Here is a 5,816-nt window from a genome sequence, read left to right on the forward strand (position 1 = left end):
TTCTCAGGAATATCTGAAGTGAAACAAATGCATGACATATTTATAAAAAGAAATGTAAAACATTGTTTTAAATAGAACAAGAAATAGAATGATAAATAGACTGACTGACAGAACGACAGACAGACAGATAGATGTTCTCTAAAGGAAAAGGAGCAACGTGAACATTTTGCAAAACCTCTTCTTTTTGCTCCATGATAGAAACAATACTACATGGATCTTAAATGATCTGAGGATAAGTAAATGAAAAATAATTTTCATATTTGCGTAAAAAGGTTAGTCTAAGCTGAAAACTGCGGTAAAGAACCTCGTGAGACACACAGCTCTCGACTAAGTCCTAAACAAATTTGTGGCCATATGAACCCGCCTGTGGGCTGAGACTAATGGTTCTTACTATTGCCGTTTAGAAACTTAACTGAAGTCTGAGGCTCAGATTTCATGACAGAGTATTCAAGCTGCACCAGGAGTTTGCGAATATTTTATTTTCTCAGTATATGTTATGGTAGGCAGAAAGGTAAAGGAGAACAAGCGTCCAAAGTTTACGCAGAAAAGACATGAACATTTTATTATTCCAATGCGTTTCGTGGCTCGTATTAAGCTTCACTGGTCTGTTGGTCGCTGATCTGGAGAAAGAAAACTTCTCGAACTAACTCTTTGGTAAGATGTTTGAAATGTTTGTTGATGCGCCGTGAGAAACGCGTTATTTTATTTCTTTCATTTCTAATCGCTCCGTTTTCAAGTCCTACCGCGAATCCTGCATTTTTATGAATGGGGAATTGTAATATCCGGCATCTGTCTGAGCTATAAATCCATGAATTAGCCTACAGAAGCCGCCGGCGCACGATTATTTCTCATTTCTTTGAGTCAGCTGAATGCTGTGTTAGATGATGTTTTTTGCTGTTTTAAGAGGAGGATTCCTTAAAAGAACATTTCAAGTTAATATACTCATCACAAGGTATCGTGTGTCATCTGATATCGCATCGATTAAAGGTGCGATAATAGTTTATAATTATAATAAGGATATTATGGCTCCGCCCACCAATTATGTCAGCTGAGATGAACTTTGGGAATATTTATTGTCCTCCCATAACCTGTTTTACTAAACATGCCAAGTATGTCACATCTTAAACGTAATTTTTATTTTTCCATATTTTATTTTATATTATGTATTTATTCTTTTTTACCTAAATATTACACTTTTATTATTATTTTTTAATTACGACTAAAAAATGTGAGAATCTCAATTAATGCCTTCTATTCAAATGTTATTTTTAATTTCAAGTTTTTCATAGGTTTTAATTATAATTAATAACAATAATTTAGAATAATTGGATTTTAATATTATATCTTAATATATCTGTACATCCACATTTTTTATAATTATAAATTACAAAATGATTTTGTTATTACGTTTATAATTTTATATTTTTTATTTAAATAACATTTTTTGAATGACTAATGTCTTTATATTGATGTTATATGTTGACATAACCAGTTTCTTAGAATTTTTTATAAAATAACATTTATTTTTTAATTATAAAAAAATATTGAACTTTTATTTGATATTGCAGCCTTTTTAATGTATTTTAATTTAAGTACATTTTAATAGTACTATATTATTTTGTTGAATGGTAATCATCTTTATATAGATCATTTCCTGGACGATCTAAGAGACCTGTCAGATGTCAACAAAGCCAATGTCAAGTTTTCTCTCAGAAACCTGTCCCAACCAGATGATGATGTGTGTTACATTGTGCGTGGCAAACCAGAGACTCTCAGCAGCTGCAACTTCAAAAACATATCAAAAACCTTTTTGGTCATTCATGGGTGGACGGTAAAGACACAGCTACAAATATTCAATAAATTCAGCTGATTCTGTTTCAAGTTGTCCCATTTGTTGGAGTTAAAAGCTCTTTTCCCCTAGGTAAGTGGATTGTCTGAGAGCTGGATTGAGAAACTGGTTGCTGCACTTTATAACAGGGAGAAGGATGCTAACGTCATTGTTGTGGACTGGTTGGACCTGGCGCAGAACTATTATGTGGTTGCAGCGCAAAACACGAAGATGGTGGGACAAGAGATCGGACTCTTCATAGACTGGTTAGAGGTTTGTGTTAGCAATTCAAATCAAATCAAAATACACATACTGCTTTTCTAGGTTTTTAATTTGCATTATTGTGCCCATATTGAATTCATAAGGAGTCTGCCAACGTTCCTCTGGAGAAGTTGCATCTTCTTGGCTACAGTCTTGGCGCCCATGTTACAGGTTTTGCAGGAAGTCATGCAACCAATAAAGTTGGACAAATCACAGGTAGGTAAATTGGCGTTCTTTTGGAAAAAATCTTAGAACAGGTCTTAAATACAACATATGAGACAATTTTTTTGCAGGTCTAGACCCAGCTGGACCAGACTTTGAAGGGGTCCACGCCCACGGACGGCTGTCCCCAGATGATGCCCATTTTGTAGATGTCCTTCACACATTCACCCGAGGTTCTCTGGGTCTCAGTATCGGTACCGAGCAGCCGGTTGGCCATGTGGATATACCCTAATCGAGGAAGCTTCCAGCCTGGCTGCAATTTGAGAGGGGCTCTAGAGAAAATTGCCAGTTATGGAATACTTGGTAAAGACCCTTATCTGGGAAATTCAGTTAAATTCAAATTTATTTGTATAGCACTTTTCACAATGACATCTATATGCTTTCTCACCATTTACACCAATATTTCCTAACTATTTCCAGAATATGTGGGAAGAGAATGCATACATGCACATGGGGCCACTGGTTGTTTAATTGTTTATTGTTGAAAGAAGACCGTAGCATCATAGAAATTTGACATAAGTTATTAAATATAAAAAAATATAAGTGTTTTAAAATATTAAATGTTAGTATTTTTAAATAAGAAATACAATCCAATGAATATAATAAATTATAACATATTTAATATAAATTTAAAAAACAATTCTTATTTTTGATAAAATAAATACTAATTTATCATCAATCTGAACAACATTAAATGTAAAAAAAACTATTATTCATAATATGCAGTCATTAAAATATATTAAAATTAATAAAATCAATATAAGTTAAAATATGAATGTTAAAATATTCACTTACATTTTTTTATAAAAAAATACAAATGTAAAAATAATACAACTAATATATATATATATATATATATATATATATATATATATATATATATATATATATATATATATATATATATATATATATATATATATATATATATATTTTATTTTTTATTTTTATTTTTTTATAAAACTTCTAATTAATAATAAATGCTGATTTATCATAGCAATGCTATGAATTTTGCTATGAATAAAATATTGCATTTTGCACTGACACAAATTTTTTAACTTTCCCAAAGATGAAAAGAGATTAGTTGTGTATCAGGAGTAGGCAGTTTTGGCAACTTACTTCGAAACCTGCTACAACCTTTCTACAATTAAATCATAATTGGTTTAAAATCATATGAATTATGTTATTATTAATACCCTTAGCCTTAAATAATGCCATAAGATGTGAGCATGAGAGGTCCGTCCACCTGTTCATCGACTCTCTGCTGAATGAGGAAGAAGCCAGCAGAGCGTACAGCTGTGGGAGCAATGACATGTTCGACCGTGGCATGTGCCTCCAGTGTCAGAAGAACCACTGCAACACGGTGGGCTACGACGCCAGCAAAGTCCATAAGCCAAGAAGCATCAAGATGTTCACCAAGACACGAGGCTCCATGCCATTCAGAGGTCAGTGTCACGTTTCAGATGAGGAATTTTTCAACCGTAATTTAAACAATAATTTTGTTGTGTTTTATTAATATGTCTATATAGTTTTTAGAAAGCTTTAGCGGGCATTTAGACAGTACCATTTTCATTTATATAACAATGGTGTTTCAAGAAACGTATAAAACAAACTATTGAAAATAATAACATACGTATGAGTATTGTCATACGTAACATACGTATGTTATTGTCATTTAAATGTACCCTTACTTTTAAGTTTTGTTTGTTGTTGTTGTTAGTGTTTTAGTCAATTTGGTACGAAAATTTGAAATGTTGCTTTGACACTTAGCTGAAATGACTTATGTTCTTCGTTTTAGTTAACAATAATAACCCTGGTTGGTCTTTTTTTTATTATCAGTTTTCCACTATCAGCTGAAAATCTACTTCTTTGGTAAACTAAATCAGTTAGCGATGGAGCCAGAACTGACGGTCTCACTTTACGGTACCAATGGCGAAGCAGAAGCTCTCAAGCTGAACATGTGAGTAACCAGTAATCATATATTTTAAAGATGACTATGAAGCTAGCATACCAGTCAAATTCTTTACTAACTTCATCAAGCACACAGGAGAAGATCACCGCTAATAAAACATACTCATTCCTCGTGGTAAGCGAGAAGGAAATTGGAGATCTTCTGATGCTGAAGTTTAAGTTGGAGGAGTCTTCATCCTCTTTACTCTCTCTGCTCTCCTCGTGGTGGTATGGAGATCCTACAAATTCTGGCGTACAGGTCCATAAAATCAGAGTCAGAACCGGGGAGACACAAAAGAAGTATGTTTCTAACATTTTTACTAGATATAGTGAACATAAAAAGCTTTGATATACTTCAGATTCACATTCCTAAACCATTTTTGCTTGGTGACTTCAATTAATTGGTCAATTAAAGTTCACACAGGTGTCCTAGCAGAGTAACAATAGGTGTAGTTTATCACATTAATGAACTACCAACATTTCACAACCAGAACATCATTCCGAACATATCTACTGTTTTATCCTTTCAAACTAATTTTCGTGAAATATTTGGTTGAAAAGTTTGCTTTTTTGTTGTAGCCACTTGATTTGATGTTTTATATTTTCAAGCATTGACATTCACGCACTTTTAAGTGCTTTTACTCTTCATTTTTTAGAATTGTTTTGTGCTTGAAAGATCCACAAATGGGAAGTTCAGCTCAGGATGTGGTATTTGTGAAATGCAAGGAGCCATGGAGGCCTTTATCTAAAAGGTGACAACAGCATACTATAGTTAGGCTAACATCTTCACATTTAACAAAAAATATTTCTGATAACTGGTGTTTTCTTTGTTCCAACACAGGCTTAAATTGAAGATTTAGAAGTGATTTTTTAATGAAGCACTTCAACATATGTATTTATACAGGTGTTATTGATCTGCACAGACTTTACTGTGTTCAATATTTAATGTGTTGCTATGAATGTGATTCATGAAAATGGATTGTGAACGTTGGTACTAGGGTAAGCCATATGCTTGAAAAGCCTTGAAATGTGATTGATTGTATTCAATAATACTGGATTTTTAGTCATTAGTTAATTCATTTTATTATTATTTGTAACGATGCTTCTGGCTACCAGTATACATTGTTCAAGCATTGTCTTAATTTATCTGTTCTTAAAATAATTTAAGTGTTTTGTACGAAATTATACATCATCATACATTAAATGACATTAACAAGTTAAAATTAGTGTTTCGAATCATCTTAATCAACAGAAAGCTGAAAGCTTTAAAGTTATATTTGTTTGGGCATTGCTACACTATTGGCGAAAAGCAATGGACCTTTAAGTCTGCAAAACTTCACTAAAATGACGTCACATTAGAAGAATTCCAATGGCTCTTGTCTTGAGCACGTCCAGATGAAATATTATTAGGTAAAACACATTGGTTGATTTTTGACTGAATTATCTGTAAACATGGATGGCGTTTTTACGGCACGTTTTCTCTGAGGGGAATTTAAATACTTACATTAATAACTAAAACTTTAATGTTTTAGTATGTTGTTTGGGCAACAATTAC

General features: G+C 32.7%; 1 pseudogene; it reads left to right on the top strand.

Annotated features, from left to right (window-relative positions):
• The first annotated feature begins 460 nt into the window (after window positions 1-460).
• On the top strand, window positions 461-5,306 carry LOC127943265 (lipoprotein lipase-like; annotated as a pseudogene).
• The last annotated feature ends 510 nt before the right edge of the window (window positions 5,307-5,816 follow it).

The sequence above is a fragment of the Carassius gibelio genome, chromosome A22, assembly GCF_023724105.1.
Source record: "Carassius gibelio isolate Cgi1373 ecotype wild population from Czech Republic chromosome A22, carGib1.2-hapl.c, whole genome shotgun sequence".
NCBI classification, from domain to species: domain Eukaryota; kingdom Metazoa; phylum Chordata; class Actinopteri; order Cypriniformes; family Cyprinidae; genus Carassius; species Carassius gibelio.